General features: G+C 41.0%; 2 protein-coding genes across 2 annotated transcripts in view; both read left to right on the top strand.

Annotated features, from left to right (window-relative positions):
• LOC106610081 (zinc finger and SCAN domain-containing protein 2) overlaps window positions 1–20,788 on the top strand; it is a 482,712-nt gene that overhangs the window by 123,159 nt on the left and 338,765 nt on the right. The gene's annotated exons all lie outside the window — the stretch shown is intronic.
• The window catches only part of LOC106610133 (zinc finger protein 629), a 254,819-nt gene that overhangs the window by 51,545 nt on the left and 182,486 nt on the right, over window positions 1–20,788 (top strand). The gene's annotated exons all lie outside the window — the stretch shown is intronic.

Below are 20,788 nucleotides of genomic sequence, written 5' to 3'. Positions count from 1 at the left end.
ATGGCATGTCAGACTGTATACCACAGGTATGGCAAAACATATATTTTTACTTCTCTAATTACATTGGTAACCAGTTTATAATAGCAATAAGGCACCTTTGGGTTTTGTGGTATATGCCCAACTCAGGCTGCAGTGTAGGCCTAACGGTATTCACCCCCATCGGACCTTCACAGATACTCAATCTTTCTCAATCTTTCTCCCCTTCTGACAGCCTCTGTACAGGAGACTATTAACTGCCCTCATTTTGGCAACCTCTAACTCTAATTGGGCATTAAGGATGTTGCCTCATGTTCTACCACCACAGACACAACACTTTGCTCCTTGTCCATTCTCTTCTACTTTGCATGTTAAATGTCCTTCGGCTTCTCACCTCTGCAGACACTTCTCACATGTCCAAATATTTTACAGCAAGGACATTGTAAAGGACAATTTACAAAAACAGTTACCACTTTGAAGCAGGCTAGAATAACTAAGTACTTCTGGGCACAGAATTTTGGAATTCTTCAGAATAAGAGTCCTGTCTTGTACATTTTATAAATGAATAATTACGGGCGAAAATGACCGAAAATGTGTACAATTGTCAGTATGTTTTATACTTATCATACAAAGAATCATTATTAAAAGTCTTTCTATAAGATGTGTGATTTATTTGTTTATTTTTTCAAGCATAAATGGTTAACCAAACTCTTTTGTATGTATACTCCTATAATTTATTGCAGAATTGTCTTTACGTTGTGTCGCAGTAAAAGTGGGGTCCATTCTACTCAGGAGCACTTTTAGTTTCGATATCCACAGTTTACACCCAGAGGAGCGTCGCTGCTTATTTTGCAGCACTTAACGTAGCAACGCGCATGCCCAGCCCACCTCTGTCTTTTTCAGCAATCTATTTCCAGTGTTTGAGGGGTGTAAAATCCACTTGTCACTTAAATATCGCTGGATTGATTTCTTTTACTCCTGTGACTCTTTCATACTCTTGCTTGTGCCTGTCGTTTTTTCCCGTTAACTTTGCGACTGCTGAATATTTTTTAATTACCTGTCAAACACCCCGGTAATGGCTGAAATGGGCTCAGTAGGATACATTGGGTCTCCATTGAATCAATAAGTACTCTAAAGCTTCGTTTCGACAGTTACAGTAACTTCAGAAAGTATTCATATCCCTTGATTTATTCCACATTTTGTTGTGGTACAGCCTGAATTCAAAATGGATTAAATCGTTTTTTTTACTCTCACCCATCTACACACAATACCCCATAATGACAAAGTGAAAACACGTTTTTTGAATTTTTTTGCAAACGTATTGAAAATGAAATACAGAATTATGACATTTACATAAGTATTCACACCCCTGAGTCAATACATGTTAGAATCACCTTTGGTAGCGATTTCAGCTGTGAGTATTTCTGGGTAAGTCTCTAAGGACTTTGCACACCTGGATTGTACAATATTTGCATATCATTCCTTTAAAAATTCTTCAAGCTCTGTCAAGTTGGTTGTTGATCATTCCTAGACAGTCATTTTCGAGTCTTGCCATAGATTTTCCATCAGATTTAAGTCAAACTCTAACTAGGCCACTCAGAAACATTCAATGTCGTCTTGGTAAGCAACTCCAGTCTAAATGTGACACTGTGTTTTAGGTTATTATCCTGTTGAAAGGTGAATTGGTCTCCTCCCAATGTCTGTTGGAAAGCAGACTAAACCAGGGTTTCCTCTAGGATTTTGCCTGTGCTTTATCCCCCCCCCCCCCAAAAAAACCCCTCCCTAGTCCTTGCCAATGACAAGCATACCCATAACATGATGCAGCCACCACCATGCTTGACAATATGAAGAGTGGTACTCAGTGATGTGTGCATACTGAGTGTATTGATACACCATCCAAAGTGTAACAACTTCACCATGCTCAAAGGTATGCTCAATGTCTGTTTTTTAATCTTCTCATCTACCAATAGGAGCCTTTCTTTGTGAGTCATTGGAAAACCTCCCTGGTCTTTGTGGTTGAATTTGTGTTTGAAATTCACTGCTCGACTGAGGGACCTTACGGATAATTGTATGTGTGGGGTACAGAGATGAGGTAGTCATTCAAAAATCATGTTAAACACTATAATTGCACACAGAGAGTCCATGCAACTTATTATTTGTTCAGCAAATTTGTACTCTTGAACTTATTTAGGCTTTCTATAACAAAGGTGTTGAATAATTCATTAATCATGACATTATAGCTTTTTATTTTGAATTAATTTGTCAAACTTTCAAAAAATATGATTACACTTTGATAATATGAGGTATTGTGTGTAGGCCAGTGACCCAAAAATCACAATTTAATCATTTTTAAATTCAGGCTCTAACACAACAAAATGTGAAAAAAGTCAAGGGGTGTGAATACATTCTGAAGGCACTGTAAGACGAGAAATACTAAACTTTATTTTGATGGCGGTTCATTTTTTTTGTGGAATTTAAGAAACAAATTATTTAATACAGTTGAAATGTTTACAAATTAGATGCGCTGAAATGAAAGCAACTTCTAAAAATGAACACTCGGGTTATAGTGATATTACGTCTGATCTCACAATGTAATGTATGTTTAGATACGTGTAATCTAGAGCCAAGCATGTTGATTTTAAATCGCTTGTTGAATTATGCAAGAGAACGTGACAACAACAGTAATTATTGAGGCAGTCTAGACAGTGTAGGTGAGTACAGGTAGGGTAGACGGAGCAAGTGATTGGTGGTTGCAGCAATGTTCCTCCCTATTATGTTAATGTATTAATATATTCAAGAACGCTGTTTATTTATGTAAAAAAGGGCACATACCATTTTCATTATTTTAACACAAAATACATTAAAAAAAATACCTCATACAATAATAAAATGTATATATGAGTACATTGTAAGAAAAACAAGTGAAATGTAATAATACTTTGAATATCTAAATTCCCACAATAAATCCCTGATCTCCATTCATTGTTTGCCTTACAGAATCATCCCATTGTCTTAACCCCCATCATGATATCATTTTAGATAGCTTAACCTGTTAGGGCTAGGGGGCAGCATTGACACGGCTGGATAAAAAACATACCCGATTTAATCTGGTTACCACTCCTACCCAGTAACTAGAATATGCATATACTTATTACATATGGATAGAAAACACCCAAAATTTTCTAAAACTGTTTGAATGGTGTCTGTGAGTATAACAGAACTCAAATGGCAGGTCAAAACCTGAGAGATTCCTTTACAGGAAGTGGCCTGTCTGACCATTTGTTGAACTTCTTTTCCATCTCTATCATTTACTAAGGATCTCTGCTCTAACGTGACACTTCCCACGTCGTCCATAGGCGCTCAGAGCCCGGGAAAAAACAGAATGTCGTCATTCCAGCCCCAGGCTGAAACACATTATCGCCTTTCTCAAGTGGCCGATCAAGAGACACTAGTTTATGCGCGTGACCCCGACCGCCCCCGCCTTTGGGATTTTTTCCTCTGTTTGCCGAAAAGGAGATTCCCTGTCGGAATATTATCGCTTTTCTACGAGAAAAGTGTCGTAAAAATTGATTTTAAACAGCGGTTGACATGCTTCGAAGTACGGTAATGGAATACTTAGAATTTTATTGTCACGAATTGCGCCAAGCGCGTGACACTTCTTTACTATTTCGGATAGTGTCTGGAACGCACGAACAAAACGCCGCTATTCGGATATAACGATGGATTATTTTGGACCAAACCAACATTTGTTATTGAAGTAGCAGTCCTGGCTGTGTATTCTGACGAAGACAACAAAGGTAATGAAACTTTTATAATAGTAAATATGATTATGGTGAGTGCTAAACTTGCCGGGTGTCTAAATAGCGAGCCCGTGATGCCTGGGCTATGTACTTAGAATATTGCAAAATGTGCTTTCACCAAAAAGCTATTTTAAAATCGGACATATCGAGTGCATAGAGGAGGTCTGTATCTATAATTCTTAAAATAATTGTTATGCTTTTTGTGAACGTTTATCGTGAGTAATTTAGTAACATGTTAGCGAATTCCCGGAAGTTTGCGGGGTATGCTAGTTCTGAACGTCACATGCTAATGTAAAAAGCTGGTTTTTGATATAAATATGAACTTGATTGAACAAAACATGCATGTATTGTATAACATAATGTCCTAGGGTTGTCATCTGATGAAGATCATCAAAGGTGAGTGCTGCATTTAGCTGTCTTCTGGGTTTTGGTGACATTATATGCTGGCTTGAAAAATGGGTGTCTGATTATTTCTGGCTTGGTACTCTGCTGACATAATCTAATGTTTTGCTTTCGTTGTAAAGCCTTTTTGAAATCGGACAGTGTGGTTAGATTAACGAGAGTCTTGTCTTTAAATGGCTGTAAAATAGTCATATGTTTGAGAAATTGAAGTAATAGGATTTTTAAGGTTTTGAAAATCGCGCCACAGGATAGATGTGGCTGTTACGTAGGTGGGACTACTACTATACAAAAAAAATAAAAAAAATAACTAACGTGTGTATCCTCAGATCAGGTGTACAGGGGGCTGGTTTGGGCATGTGTTTTCACCTCTCTTTGTCCTCCCTTCCATCCCCTCCCTCTCTTTTCTCCTGTCCTCTGCCTGATGCCTCTCCTGTGTCTGCACCTCATAGTTCCCCTAGGAAACCTGTAAGGGAGATGGAAATGGAGAGACAGGAAAGGTTCATCTTAGGGACAATTCCAAGAGGCAAGAATGGAAACGAACACCATGCAAGAGGCTACATAGAATTGGTGTGTGTCCTTTCCTCACTGAGTTGGATCTGTCTTCCAGCAGTCAGGTTGGAGTCTCTTCTGCTCCTCTTCTGTTTATTGGCTTCAATGGTGTACATCCTCCTCTCATCTTCTTCCCCAAGATCACCAGGAAGCAATGGTGTGTCCTGTTAATCACTCTATTATTGATCTACTGGTGTCATGTGACAAAATGTTTAAATTGTGTTGAAATTGAATTATAACCCTCAAGGTTTACTGTAATTAAGCAATAAGGCATGAAGGGGTGTGGTATATGGCCAATATACCACAGCTAACGGCTGTGGTACGACGCAATGTGGACTGGCTAGATACAGCCCTTAGCTGTGGTATATTGGCCATATACCAAAAACCCCCAAGGTGCCTTATTACTATTATAAACTGGTTACCATTGTAATTAGAGCAGTAAAAATAAATGTTTTGTCATACCTGTGATATACGTACGGTCTGATATACCACGGCTGCCAGCCAATCAGCATTTAAGGCTCGAACCACCCAGTTTATAATATACAAAAAACTAGTGTTTTTCCTATCTTGTAGCTGTCATAATATGGGCATGTTATGCTTTGCCATGTTAATAACAATGGATTATTGATCTACTAGTGGCACAAATAAATTTAAAAAAATAAATCTACCAGCTATATTTACAGGTTAATTTATTACATAGGGGTCATCAAAGTTCACTGTAATATAACTACTTAAAATGAATGTGGGGATAGACCAAGAAAATGTTGTTAAACACTATTTATAATCTCTCTTTAACAAAATAGAAAAAAAACATCAAGCTCATTAGATCTTGCTGTGAAGCTGCATGTGTCTGTATGTACTGTGTTTTTCTGTCATGACTGTAAACACATCTTGCTTAAACAATTTAACATTTGCTCAACAGCACCACCGTTATGCTACTGCAGCCTCTCTCTACCTGTGATATCAAAGTCATTTTTTATAAGGCGCAAAAATTAAATAAACGATTAGGTATAATTTTGATTCTGGAAGATTGAATACGTGTGCTTCAAATTGTTTGCTTGATATGATTTGAAGCTATCGTCTCTATCTGTGCATGAGCGTGCATCCGACTCGGCGTGACAATTGCATGGATCCTGGTTACAGTTCGAGCTATTGTGTTCTCCTATTAAAACATTTGGAAACTAGAAGTGCTCCTGAGTAGTATGGACCCCCCTTCCCCGGTTACTGCGACACAATGTACAGGAAATTATTTTATGCACAATATATATGTGTCCATTATGAACATACAAGTGCTCCTGAGTAGAATGGACCCCTTCTTTTACTGTGACACAATGCATAGGAAAATGTGTATGGTGCAATATGTACAGTCCATTCGGAAAGTATTCAGACCCCATCCCTTTTTCCACATTTTATTACGTTACAACCTTATACTAAAATGGATTAAAAAATGTTTTATCTACACACAATACCCCATAATGACAAAGCGAAAGCAGGTTTTTAGAAATGTTTGCAAATTTAATAAAAAAAAACTAAAAAACATTATTTAAATACTATGAGACTCGAAATTGAGCTCAGGTGCATCCTGTTTCCAATGATCATCCTTGAGATGTTTTTTACAACTTGATTGGAGTCCACCTGTAGCAAATTCAATTGATTGGACATGATTTGGAAAGGTGCACGTCTGTCTATATAAGGTACCACAGCTGACAGTACATGTCAGAGCAAAAACCAAGCTATGAGGTTGAAGGAATTGTCCGTAGAGCCTCGAGACAGGATTGTGTCGAGGCACAGATCTGCGGAAGGGTACCAAAAAATGTCTGCAGCATTGAAGGTCCCCAAGAACACAGTGGCCTCCATCATTCTTAATTGGTCCCTGTCTGATGAAACCAAGATTGAAGTCTTTGGCCTGAATGCCAAGTGTCACATCTGGAGGAACCCTGCACCATCCCTACGGTGAAGCATGGTGGTGGCAGCATCATGCTGTGGGAGTGTTTTTCAGCGGCAGGGACTGGGAGACTAGTAAGGATAGAGGGAAAGATGAACGGAGCAAAGGACAGAGAGATCCTGCTCCAGAGTGTTCAGGACCTCAGACTGGGGCGAAGGTTCACCTTCCAACAGGACAAAGAACCTAAGCACACAGCCAAGACAATGCTTGAGTGGCTTCGAGACAAGTCTCTGAATGTCCTTGAGCAGCCCAGCAAGAGCCCGGACTTGAACACGATCAAACATCTCTGGAGAGACCGTGAAATAGCTATGCAGCGACGCTCACCATCCAACATGACAGAGCTTGAGAGGATCTGCAGAAAAGAATGGGAGAAACTCCTCAAATACAGGTGTGCCAAGCTTGTTGCGTCATACCCATGAAGACTCGAGGCTGTAACCTCTGCCAAAGGTTCTTCATCAAAGTACTGAGTAAAGGGTCTGAATACTTAGACAGGTGTGTGCCTTTCCAAATCATGCCCAATCAATTGAATTTAACATGGGTGGACTCCAATCAAGTTGTAGAAACATCTCAAGGATGATCAGTGAAAACAGGATGCACCTGAGCTCAAATTCGAGTCTCAAAGCAAAGGGTCTGAATAGTTGAAGTCGGAAGTTTACATACACCTTAGTCAAATACATTTAATCTCAGTTTTTCACAATTCCTGACATTTAATCCTAGTAGAAATTCCTTGTCTTAGGTCAGTTAGGATCACCACTTTATTTTAAGAATGTGAAATGTCAGAATAATAGTAGAGAGAATTATTTATTTCTGCTTTTATTTCTTTCATCACATTACCAGTGGGTCAGAAGTTGACATACACTCAATTAGTATTTGGTAGCATTGCCTTTAAATTGTTTAACTTGGGTCAAACGTTTCAGGTAGCCTTCCACAAGCTTCCCACAATAAGTTGGGGGAATTTTGGCCCATTCCTCCTGACAGAGCTGGTGTAACTGAGTCAGGTTTGTAGGCCTCCTTGCTCGCACACGCTTTTTCAGTTCTACCCACAAATTTTCTATAGGATTGAGGTCAGGGCTTTGTGATGGTCACTGAAATACCTTGACTTTGTTGTCCTCAAGCCATTTTGCCACAATTTAGGAAGTATGCTTGGGGTCATTGTCCATCTGGAAGACCCATTTGCGACCAAGATTTAACTTCCTGACTGATGTCTTGAGATGTTGCTTCAATATATCGACATAATTTTCCATCCTCATGATGCCATCTATTTTGTGAAGTGCACCAGTCCCTCCTACAGCAAAGCACCCCCACAATATGATGCTGCTAACCCCATGCTTCACGGTTGGGATGGTGTTCTTCGGCTTGCAAGCCTCCCCCTTTTTCTTCCAAACATAACGATGGTCATTATGGCCAAACAGTTCCATTTTTGTTTCATCAGACCAGAGGACATTTCTCCAAAAAGTACAATCTTTGTCCCCATGTGCAGTTGCAAACCGTAATCTGGCATTTTTATGGCGGTTTTGGAGCAGTGGCTTCTTCCTTGCTGAGCGGCCTTTCAGGTTATGTCAATATAGGACTCGTTTTACTGTGGATATAGATACTTTTGTTCCTGTTTCCTCCAGCATCTTCACAAGGTCCTTTGCTGTTGTTCTGGGATTTATTTGCACTTTTCGCACCAAAGTACGTTCACAGAATGCGTCTCCTTCCTGAGCGGTATGACAGCTGCATGGTCCCATGGTGTTTATACTTGTGTACTATTGTTTGTACAAATGAACGTGGTACCTTCAGGCATTTGGAAATTGCTCCCAAGGATGAACCAGACTTGTGGAGGTCTATAATTTTTTTCCTGAGGTCTTGGCTGATTTCTTTTGATTTTCCCATGATGTCAAGCAAAGAGGCACTGAGTTTGAAGGTAGGCCGTGAAATACATACACAGGTACACCTCCAATTACCTCAAATGATGTCAATTAGCCTATCAGAAGCTTCTAAAGCCATGACATCAGTTTCTGGAATTTTCCAAGCTGTTTAAAGGCAGTCAACTTAGTGTACGTAAACTTCTGACCCACTTGAATTGTGATACAGTGAATTATAAGTGAAATAATCTGTCTGTAAACAATTGTTGGAAAAATTACTTGTGTCATGCACAAGTAGATGTCCTAACCGATTTGCCAAAACTATAGTTTGTTAACAAGAAATTTGTGGAGTGGTTGAAAACAATTTTTAATGACTCCAACCTAAGTGTATGTAAACTTCCAACTTCAACTGTATGTAAATAAGGTATTTCTGTTTTTTATTTGCCAAAATGTTTAAAAAACTGTTTTTTCGCTTTGTCATTATGGGGTATTCTGTGTAGATTGATGAGGAAAACAAATTAATAAATTTTAGAATAAGGCTGTAACGTAACAAAACGTGGAAAAGGGTGCACTGTACACAGGGTACCAGTACTGAGTCGATGTGCAGGGTTACGAGGTAATTGAGGTACCGTAGATATGTACATATAACTAGGAATAAAGTGACTAGGCAACAGGATAGATAATAAACAGTAGCAGCAGGGTATGTGATGAGTCAAAAAAGTTAGTGCAAAATGGTCAATGCAGATAGTTAAATAGCTACCTGGACTAACTATTAAGCAGTCTTATGGCTTGCAGGCAAAAGCTGTTCAGGGTCCTGTTGGTTTCAGACTTGGTGCAACGATACCGCTTGCCGTGCGGTAGCAGAGAGAACAGTCTACGACTTGGATGGTTGGAGTCAGACAATTTTTAGGGCATTCCTCTGACAACGCCTGGTGGCAGGGAGCTCAGTCCCAGTGATGTACTGGGCCGTACGCACTACCCTCTGTAGTGCCTTGCGGTCGGATGCCAAGCAGTTGCCATACCAAGCGTGTAGCTGGTGTAGCTGTAGAACCTTTTGAGGATCTGAGGGCGAAAGACAAATCTTTTAAGCCTCCTGAGTGGGAAGACGTGTTGTCATGCCTTCTTCACGACTGTGTTGGTGTGTGGACCATGACAGATCCTAGGTGGACACAGAGGAACTTGAAGCTCTCGACCCGCTCCAATACAGCCTCGTCGATGTGAATGGGGGTGTGGCTCGGCCCTCTGTTTCCTGTTGCCCACGATCCGATGTTGTCTTGCTGACGTTGAGGGAATCACTGTCATAATATGGAGGCCAGGAGTGTGCAAAGCTGTCATCAAGGCAAAGGGTGATGACTTTGAAGAATCTCAAATATGAAATAACACTTTTTTAGTTACTACATTATTCCATATGTGTTATTTCATAGTTTTGATGTCTTCACTATTATTCTACAATGTAGAAAATAGTAAAAATAAAGAAAAACCCTGATTAGGTGTTTCCAAACTTTTGACTGAAGCACCTTTTTACAGAGAGGGTTGAGTTGAGATTACATAGGATTTTCCTTTCTATTTTGTATATGGACTTGAAGTTTATGTCAATCAATGCCAGGGGGATACGAAAACTTGTTGAAGATGAAAGCTTTTTGTTTTGTTTTGTTTTGTACGGACTGCAACTCAGATCTTGTATTCGTTCAAGAAAAACATTCATGCAAAGAGGACTATAATTTTGGGAAAAATCAGTGGGGCAGTGACATTTTCTTGCCCCACGGGACAAATCATTCAGCTGGGGTTGCAATTTTAGCACATCATTTCAAAGGGATTTTTTTTTTTTACTCAAATGGACGCCGATGGACATTGGCTAGTTGCGGTAATCAACCACATGGACAGATTATTTGTGTTGTGTAATGTATATGGATACTGTTCTAGTCCTGCAAATTACTTACTTCTAAAGGAAATTGAGAAAATATCCATCCATTCAGATTATAGTTGGTGGGGACTGTAATATGGTTTATTATAATGAGACTGATCAATTAGCCCATAGGTCTGACATTGGTGTGAACAAATTTGTGAATTTCTGCCAAAGCCTGGACTTAATTGACATATGGAGAGTTAAAAACCCTGGAGAGAAACAGTACACATGGAGTAATAGAGATCGTTCAATACAATCAAAAATGGACTTGTGGGTGATAACCTCTAGTCTTGAGCCCAACACTGTGAAGGTAAAAAATACTGCCTGCTGTCCTGGTGGATCATAAAGTCATATGACTGATTAAGAATGTGCAGTAATGATGATAAGAAATACTCTGGTGGTTATTGGAAATGGAATAACTCATTGTTATTGGATGATAATTAAAAAAATGTTAAGAATCACATTTCTGTTTACTGGAATTTAGCTACCTCTAATGCAGAATATGGGAAATATTGGGATCTGCTGAAACGTAAAATCTGCTCAGCCTGTATTACTTATGTGAAACGGCTTGCTTTAAGGAGATGTAAGGTAGCTGAGCTCTGTCACAGAGATTGAGCATCTTGATCTTAATGAGAAAGCTAAATTGAATGATTTACAGAATCAACTAGATGCATTATAAGAGGATAAGGCTAGAGGAGCCTTCATAAGATTCAGAAAACAATGGCTTGAAAAAAGCAAAAAGAACAGTAGATACATTTTTAATTTGGAAAAGAGGGGAGGGAAACTCAACACACTTCGGAAATGTAAGATTAATGGGATGACCTCTGAGGATAGAGAGTTGTTATCAGACTTTACCACAAAGTTTTATGAGAATCTTTACTTCTTAGATGACAGTTTGAGTGACTCTAAGGAACTCCTTGATTCTATAGAGAATGTTAACTCGGTTAGTGAAGAATTCAATCGGTCTTCTTGTCAAGATCGATCCATTACGGACATCCAATATCGGGTTGCTCAATTAAAAAATTACATCTCCAGGTTGCGATGGATTAACCTCTGAATTTTACAAAACCTCTGAAGAAATAGCACCATTTTTACTTGAAACCTATAAGGAGGCTATAAATAAGGAGAACTACCTGTCTCTCTGAAGCAAGTGGTTATTACTCTTATATCTAATCCACACAAGGATCTCTTAATTATTGATAATTGGCATTCAATCACACTCCTAAAGAACGACTACAAAATTATAGTTTCAGTCTTTGTGAAAAGGTTAAAGTTGTGCTTGAATTATCTGATTGATGAATGTCAATCAGGGTTTATGAAAGGGCGCCATATATCTAATAATCTGAGGCTGTTGTTAGATTTGGTTGAGTATTGTGATATATTGGTTGACTTCCCGGGTTAACTTATTTTGGGATTTTCAGAAAAGCATTTGATACAGTATCTCACAAATGTAATCTTTCATTGTCTTAAGCATTTGAAGTTTGGTCATTTTTTGTTGTTGATGCTATTAGAACTCTGTATAATGGTGGCAATAGCTGTATCAAACTCTGCCATGGAACATCTTCAAGGTTTAACAATTACAAAGGAATATGACAAGGTTGTCTAATCTCACCTTTTTAATTTTTGTTAGTATCTCAAACCTTACGCTCATTAGTTTAACAAAGTCAATTTGAAGGCAGTACATTCCAGGACAGAGAGATAAAGATATGCCAACTGATGGATGACACCTCACATTTTAGAATAGCATTGGATATTGTGAAGCAGTTCTACAAAATCTCAGGTTTGGTATTAAATCTTTCCAAATGTGAGATGTTTGTTCTGAAAGAAGCTGTCAATCCAGCAGATTGTAACATCTCTGAAAAATATACTGTAACCTACCTCAGTGTAAAGATCACCAACAATCTTAAGGATGTGAATGATCTTAATTTGAATCCTGTAACTGAATCTATAAAAAATGAATTATCAAAAATAAGTCTTCAAGGGATGGTGCTTTTATCCAAAGCTGAGGGGCTATCTTGTACATCGTATCTTTTTTCATCTATTGACATTCCCAAATGCATTTGCTGTACCTTATAGATAAGCTATTGTACAACTTCATATGGAAAAACAAGCCACATAAGATAAAAAGAGATGTTATCACCAACAGGGTTTGTATTGGCGGTCTAAATGTCAATCAGATATAAAAAGTAAACTGGGTTTAAAGGTACTTAAAAAATCCTCATAGTTTCTGGAATATTATACCTCATTTTGTTTTTCAGAAGCTCGGAGGGCTTAATTTTTTACTACAATACCCCTATATTGTGGGTAAACTTCCTATGAAATTGGTGGCTTTTCACAAGCAGGCTGGGCTTTGCTGTATAAACACAACTCACCTCAGAATTTATGGAAAGATACAACTTTGAGGTTTCAAGCAAGGAATATGACACTGTTATAAAACCTATACCTAGTGGGATAAAATCTTTACTTCAGAATAATGCATATTTTGAAACATCTGCTTTTGTAAGCGATATCCAGGTGAATGGCACAAGTTTAATAGATAAGAAATTCAACAATCGTTTATTTAGGGATATTTAATACAGGAATTATATTCCTTCTTGCTATATTTTGTTGTGTTTCATCGTTTGATGTAAACTGGTGCTGTGCTTGGCTCACTCCACACAAATGTATGGTGACCAATAAAGTGAAGGTGATCTCCTTTAAGATTATCGATAGATTCTACCCGTGTAATATCTTGATTTTAGCAAGTAGCCTAGTGGTTAGAGCGTTGGGCCAGTAACCGAAAGGTTGCTGGATCGAATCCCCGAGCTGACAAGGTAAAAATCGGTCTTTCTGCCCCTGAACACGGCAGTTAACCTACTGTTCCCCGGTAGGCCGTCATTGTAAATAAGAATTGGTTCTTAACTGACTTGCCTAGTTAAAAAAATATTTAAATAATAATCGTAATATATACCTGATGTTACCAGTGAATGCAGTTGTTGTGAACAATAAACTGAATCTATTGAACACTTATTTAGTAATTGTTTACATAGTGAGGTGTTCTGGACTGATGTAAAACGATATATTGGCAAAAAAGTGCATACAACCATTGAAATATCTAAGTTTGTGTCACGTCCTGACCAGTAGAGGGTGTAGTTGGGTCAGGACGTGGCAGAAGGGAGTAAGTGTTTTATTGTTTCATTTAATTTTGGCCGTGTGACTTCCAATCAAGCACAGCTGTAGAGGGTTGTGGTTGATTGGGAGTCACACATAAGTTGCCTACGTTTCTGTGGTGTGGGTAATTGTGCTTGTCACTGTTGTTGCACCTGACAGGACTGTGTTGGCTGTCAGTTTTGTTGTTTTGTTAATTGCATAGTGTTCGTAACATTAAAAATGACGAACCCTAACTCCGCCGCATTTTGGTCCACTTCTTCCGTAGACAGCCGTTACAGAATTACCCACCAAACCAGGACCAAGCGGCGGAAGAGGAAGGAGCAGCAGGACTACTGCGTTATGGACAAATGGACATGGGAACAGATCCTGGACGGAGAGGGACCATGGACTCAGGCTGGGGATTATCGCCTCCCGCAGTGGGAGATTGAAGCGGCGAGAGCGGAGAGGCGATACTACGAGGAGAGAGAGCGCAACGAGCGCGAGAGGCAGCCCCAATATTTTTTTGGGGGGGGCACACGGGACAGTCGGTGGAGCTGAGGTCGGAACCAGAGCCAGTCGGGATGACATTGGAGGTGAGCGAGGGCTATGAGACAGAGACTGTGACGGGGTTAATGGGAAAATTAGGAGAGAGAGAGATGAGAGAGCTGCTAGTGTGGTGCATAAAGTACGGCATTCGCCCTAATGAGCGTGTCGTGGGTATGATGTCACCTGAGGCAGCTCTCCATACTCGTCCTGAGGTGCGTGCTGGTTGTCTGGTAAAGACTGTGCCTGCGCCCAGAAACAGGCCTCCTCCATGTCTTCACAGCCCTGCACATCCTGTACCTACGCCCAGAACCAAGCCTCCTGCATGTCTTCCTATCCTGGTCAAGCCCGTGCCTCCTCCACGGACCAGTACTCCAGTGGGTCTCTCTATCCTGGTCAAGCCCGTGTCTCCTCCACGGACCAGACCTCCAGTGGGTCTCCCTATCCTGGTCAAGCCCGTGCCTCCTCCACGGACCAGTACTCCAGTGGGTCTCTCTATCCTGGTCAAGCCCGTGTCTCCTCCACGGACCAGTCCTCCAGTGGATCTCCCTATCCTGGTCAAGCCCGTGTCTCCTCCACGGACCGGTCCTCCAGTGGGTCTCTCCACCCTGGTCTCTCCTGTGCCACCTCCTCAAGCCAGGCCTCCGTTATGTCTCCCCAGCCTGGTGAATCCTGAGTTGGAGCTGCCCGCCAGTCTACAGTCGTCAGAGCTGCCCGCCAGTCAACAGTCGTCAGAGCTGCCCGCCAGTCAACAGTCGTCAGAGCTGCCCGCCAGTCAACAGTCGTCAGAGCTGCCCGCCAGTCAACAGTCGTCAGAGCTGCCCGCCAGTCAACAGTCGTCAGAGCTGCCCGCCAGTCAACAGTCGTCAGAGCTGCCCGCCAGTCAACAGTCGTCAGAGCTGCCCGCCAGTCAACAGTCGTCAGAGCTGCCCGCCAGTCAACAGTCGTCAGAGCTGCCCGCCAGTCAACAGTCGTCAGAGCTGCCCGCCAGTCAACAGTCGTCGGACTGCCCGGTTCTGCCGGAGTGGCCGGACTGCCCGGTTCTGCCGGAGTGGCCGGACTGCCCGGTTCTGCCGGAGTGGCCGGACTGCCCGGTTCTGCCGGAGTGGCCGGACTGCCCGGTTCTGCCGGAGTGGCCGGACTGCCCGGTTCTGCCCGAGTGGTCCTCCTGCCCTCCGGCCCAGCCCGAGTGGCCCGCCTGCCTTCCGGCCCAGCCCGAGTGGCCCGCATGCCTTCCGGCCCAGCCCGAGTGGCCCGCATGCCTTCCGGCCCAGCCCGAGTGGCCCGCATGCCTTCCGGCCCAGCCCGAGTGGCCCGCCTGCCTTCCGGCCCAGCCCGAGTGGCCCGCCTGCCTTCCGGCCCAGCCCGAGTGGCCCGCCTGCCTTCCGGCCCAGCCCGAGTGGCCCGCATGCCTTCCGGCCCAGCCCGAGTGGCCCGTCTGTCAGGGTCAGCCCGAGTGGCCCGTCTGTCAGGGTCAGCCCGAGTGGCCCATCTGCCCGGCGCAGCGATCGGCGCCAACAGAGTGGGCGACGCCGAAGGTGGAGCGAGGTCCACGTCCTGCACCTGAGCCACCTCCAGGATAGGTGGGTTGGGGAGGGAGGGTGTAGCACAGTGCCGTCGGTGACGGCAGCCACCCTCCCTTCCCTCCCTTATTGTTTAGGTGTTCCTTTTTGTTGGGGATTTTTTTTGTGTTTTCCTTTTTTTAGGTGCATCCCGGGGTCTGCACCTTGAGGGGGGGGTACTGTCACGTCCTGACCAGTAGAGGGTGTAGTTGGGTCAGGACGTGGCAGAAGGGAGTAAGTGTTTTATTGTTTCATTTAATTTTGGCCGTGTGACTTCCAATCAAGCACAGCTGTAGAGGGTTGTGGTTGATTGGGAGTCACACAAGTTGCCTACGTTTCTGTGGTGTGGGTAATTGTGCTTGTCACTGTTGTTGCACCTGACAGGACTGTGTTGGCTGTCAGTTTTGTTGTTTTGTTAATTGCATAGTGTTCGTAACATTAAAAAAGACGAACCCTAACTCCGCCGCATTTTGGTCCACTTCTTCCGTAGACAGCCGTTACAGTTTGACATATTATTTTACTACACTGATTCCACAATTGAACGTCAGAATGTCATAAATCTCTATTTTATTAGGAATATTTTTCATACAAATTAAAAATGTATGAAGAAAAAGACCCCTTTTTGAAAATCGGACTTGGACAAATATTTAGAATCATTCAAACGTATGCCATACAAAATGTCAATGTATTCAGTACATGTCTGTATTTGATTTGATATAACGTGGATTTGTATTATTATTTTTTTTTGTGTAATCCTGTTCTGTTTTTTGTGTTTTGCATGTTACTGTTTAATAATAATTTTAAGGCCAGGGACCACAGGCTAATAAGGATATTATTTCATTACTCTCATCAGACTGAAACTTTACCAGTTGAAAGTATACATAAATACAAGATATTATTGTATTACAAGTTTTATTTATTAAAAAATTTAAATATGCAAATCGTCCTTAAATATGTGCTAATTTGCATATTACGAGAATCTGTTTTTCAACACATTGCTTCAAGGCAGAATGTTTTTGTTTTGTTTTATTGTGTTAAGACACTCAATGGTCAGTCTTTTACAGATCAGTTTATCAAAATATTGCCATTTCTTGGAATTATTTAAAATACACTATTCAGTATGACAGATGCATATTTTGCATATATTTACACATAAAATGACACTTAAAATCAGAACGACACAAGATATACATGAGAAAGCCCCTGTAAAAGTCTGACTATAAGACCTAAGAACTTGTGTGTGGAATAATGGGAATGTACGTCCTTTGAAGACTGAGAAAAATGAATTGGCGCACCAGGAACATGTCATTTTGAGAAAATGGCCGATAAAGAGGCTAACGCAATTAAAATGTACTTTCCATAAATATGACCATTTATGTCACATTAATGAAACTCTTATTCATATATCACTTCTAAACTGAAAAATAAACATCAAATATACATTTTACAAATACATTAGCACGTTTAATACATTTGTTTCAAGCAATAGAGCATTTGCTTTGAATACTGGTCTGTTGGGCAAATATGCAGTTTTGGGCAAATTCTCATATCGCTTTGCTCAATTTGTCACATACAAGGATTCTGTATGGCTGTTGAAATGTGCAGAACATTAATCAGCTATGCCTGCCCCATATGTAAGGCCCTCTATGAGTTATTGCTGGTGACGCTTTACTTTTTTGACTGTGTCATGGGACCTGCGCCTACGCTTGGCACACTCCATTGAAGCAGCATCAGCTCTCACAACTCCTCTCTGATTGCTCCAGTGTCACCAAAGTGCTGTCAAGCCACAATTTGTTCATCACATTTGTTATAGCAGTGGCTCCCTCACTGAACGTGGGTACTGGCTGTTCCGTCAATGTGGCTTTTGCCCACGAAGACAGTTTAGGAGCCTCGCGACCATTTTACAGAGTTCAGACATTCATTTGCAATCTGGGTTCCTCCGTGCTACATTCTTTTGAGGACGTTATCATTTGACATCCTATGATTTACAGGTACCATTTTCTGTGCAACCTCTCTATTAAAAAGTATGGCCTCCAAAGTTTTTTTTGACAGGGTCGATTTTCACCATTTTCTATGGCTCGCTGGTACCAGCACCAATGCACACACCTATCCCGTAGTTGGAAGTGAATCATCTCTTGTGCCAAGTGCCATCGAAGGATAGATTAATGTCTATGATGACATCCTCATCCTCCTTCAGCAACACTGCTATGTCTGGGTCTATATCTGCGTATGCTCTTCTAATTATCTTTGCAGCACTCTCCATTGACTAGTAGCCCTCTGTAAATCTCTGAAACTAAAGTAGAGGGGAAAAGTACTTATGTCTGTCGACATTACAGACATAACTGCAGGACTAAATATCAGCATGTTACCCTATGTAAATATTAGCATATCAGCATGTATTTACTTTATGTTAAGCTAATTTCTCACTAATCACATTAGGCTACAGCCCTATGACACTGTAGGCCTATGTGACAGTCTCATTGGATAGTTATGTTTTCCTATCACTCTGTTTTGTTAACTTTGAAAACATTTGCTGGAGCAAGGAAATAAATATTATGGATGCACAGCAAGTCACCTGACAATAATGGGCTACTCTCCCTTTTTATTTACCTGTCATGTCTCTGATATGAGCTGAGAAGCAAGGAAGGAATCCCTAGTACTTTTCTTATTTTCTTTAGGGCTGCATAACCGAGTACAAGTTCGTGGGCTAGAAGAACCATCCTCACATTTATATGAAATGCCACATCTCCCGTGGAGCACTCTTGCAGCCTGGAGGAAGTGTAAACACTCCTCCTAAATGCATCACGATCACCTTCACAGTCTGCATATTCTATCATCAAAGTCTGCACATTCTATCATTACAGTCTGCACATTCTATCATTAGTCTGCATATTCTTATCAATACAGTCTGCACATTCTTATCATTACAGTCTGCATATTCTATCATCACAGTCTGCACATTCTATGATTACAGTCTGCACATTCTATCATTACAGTCTGCACATTCTATCATCACAGTCTGCACATTCTATCATTACAGTCTGCACATTCTATCTCACAGTCTGCACATTCTATCATCACAGTCTGCACATTCTATCATCACAGTCTGCACATTCTATCATCACAGTCTGCACATTCTATCATCACAGTCTGCACATTCTATCATCACAGTCTGCACATTCTATCATCACAGTCTGCACGTTCTATCATCACAGTCTGCACGTTCTATCATTACAGTCTGCACTTTCTATCATTACAGTCTGCACATTCTTATCATTACAGTCTGCATATTCTTATCATTACAGTCTGCACATTCTTATCATTACAGTCTGCATATTCTTATTACAGTCTGCACATTACATCATTACAGTCTGCACATTACATCATTACAGTCTGCACATTCTATCATTACAGTCTGCACATTCTATCATCACAGTCTGCACATTCTATCATTACAGTCTGCACATTCTATCATTAGTCTGCACATTCTATCATTACAGTCTGCATATTCTTATCATTACAGTCTGCATATTCTTATCATTACAGTCTGCACATTCTTATCATTACAGTCTGCATATTCTTATCATTACAGTCTGCACATTACATCACTACAGTCTGCACATTATATCATTACAGTCTGCACATTACATCACTACAGTCTGCACATTCTATCATCACAGTCTGCACATTACATCACTACAGTCTGCACATTACATCACTACAGTCTGCACATTCTATCATGACAGAATCACTGGTTGGTGAAGTCTATGGTGATTTTCAGCCCAGTGTTTAGACACTTAGGATCAAAAATAAAAGGAATAAAAACCACTGTTGCCTGGCTGCTGTCTGGTTGATCGCTGCTAGCTGTCATCTTCATCTCAACTAATTTGCGTTTCAAGGCGCTGCTGCGGGCTACCTCCTTTTCCTCCTCTACCTGTACTGCCTCGATCGGCGGATCAGGCACATTTTTTCTTTCATTCACTGCTTTTATCGCATTGGCTAACTGAGATCGACTATTTTTATTCATATACTGTAGGTATATTCTTCGAGATTTTCTCATTTTGTCTCGCTTTACGTTGATTCTTCGCGGGAGATATTTTCAAAAAAGGAAGCGCTGCGCCGTACGTGAGGCATTAGAACCAATCAGGTTGCCGAAAAGGGCCTTTAAATGCCAATAACCAATCGGATGTCAGGAAATGACAACTTTTTCAGCACGAAGCACTACGTCTAAACAAGATATAGCCATGTATGGACCATCTAATGATATGCTCCGGAAAACAAGCTTTTGAATTATATATGATTCAACATGGAGAACAAAAAAAATAGCGGTTGAAGTTCTACATGAAACATGCTATCAAGAACGACATTTATGGTGTAGTTGACGGAGTTGGGATAAAATGATACAAATAAAGTATTTATATACCTTACTGCCAAATTATTTGTACATTTTATGAAAGTATGGAAGTTATAGTTGCAAAATATCCCAAAATCTGAAAATTGACAGATGGAAGCAAAATCACAATTTCTGCCTGTGGTGCCTGGCCTTAAAAAAACGAACAAACAAAAAAACGAACCCTACAACCATTAAACTTCATCATTATTCCACCACTTTGGCCCTATCTGATCCTATACCAGGTAGGCAGGCAGCCTGGGAGGACGGAACACTATCGTTCAACACAACGTGTAAATCTTATACAGTAAAATCACGTAAAGTTCTTCTCTGCTGCTGGCACAACATTTCTGTGATTTAGGTTCCATTTCCGCGGTACAGTTGATAACCATGACAATGCACGCCAAGAAGCCAAGCTTACTGAAGCACACGTTATTTCTATCATTCTCTATTGAGTCTCTAACTTCGGCCTACTCATACGGAACCTCTTAGGATCCCTCGCCCTGGATCTTCCTCTACTACTCTCTTCACTACCTTAGCATACGACACCTTCTGTACTACTCTGACAACCTCGACCTGCCATTCTCTCACTGGACACGTCTGATCTCCAGCAACATGGCTACCCCTACAGTTAATACACATAGCGATTCCGTTTACACTGAAGAAGAGGGTCTTTTTCGGTTGGAGTCATAGCTCAAAGGATATGGTTAAACGAAAAAGGTATGCGCACTGTTCTTTG

This window comes from Salmo salar, chromosome ssa08 (assembly GCF_905237065.1).
Source record: "Salmo salar chromosome ssa08, Ssal_v3.1, whole genome shotgun sequence".
Taxonomy (NCBI): domain Eukaryota; kingdom Metazoa; phylum Chordata; class Actinopteri; order Salmoniformes; family Salmonidae; genus Salmo; species Salmo salar.
The sequence above is the reverse complement of the archived record's forward strand: the minus strand, read 5'-3'. Positions and strand labels throughout refer to the sequence as shown.